This window comes from Hippocampus zosterae, chromosome 9 (genome assembly GCF_025434085.1).
Source record: "Hippocampus zosterae strain Florida chromosome 9, ASM2543408v3, whole genome shotgun sequence".
Classification (NCBI taxonomy): Eukaryota; Metazoa; Chordata; class Actinopteri; order Syngnathiformes; family Syngnathidae; genus Hippocampus; species Hippocampus zosterae.
Window position 1 is genome coordinate 9,453,744 of NC_067459.1, and position 324 is coordinate 9,454,067.

The following is a 324-nucleotide window of genomic DNA, read 5'->3' on the forward strand; positions in this document are numbered from 1 at the left end:
CTCTCTTTGTTTGCTTGGTCCCCCCGTTCGTGTCTTTTATTAGAATTCAGCCGACCTGTCCTCCAAATACTTCCGAGTCTTCTCTCTTGGAAAGTAAAATCCGAAGAACATTTGAAGAGGCCCCTGACGTGCTTAAACAGCGACCAGCGTTGTAAAAATAGCCTCTTACTAATTAAAACTCGGAATCTCATTTATTATTGTATTTACATAGTTAGTTAAAAGAAAGATCGCTCCAAAAACAAAAAAAGCGGAGGGCTCGTCCGGGATTTGAACCCGGGACCTCTCGCACCCTAAGCGAGAATCATACCCCTAGACCAACGAGCC

General features: G+C 44.1%; 1 non-coding gene across 1 annotated transcript; it reads right to left on the bottom strand.

Moving 5' to 3' along the window:
* Window positions 1-252: 252 nt before the first annotated feature.
* Window positions 253-324, bottom strand: trnap-agg (transfer RNA proline (anticodon AGG)). The gene has a single exon. It is a non-coding gene; the product is annotated as a tRNA-Pro (tRNA).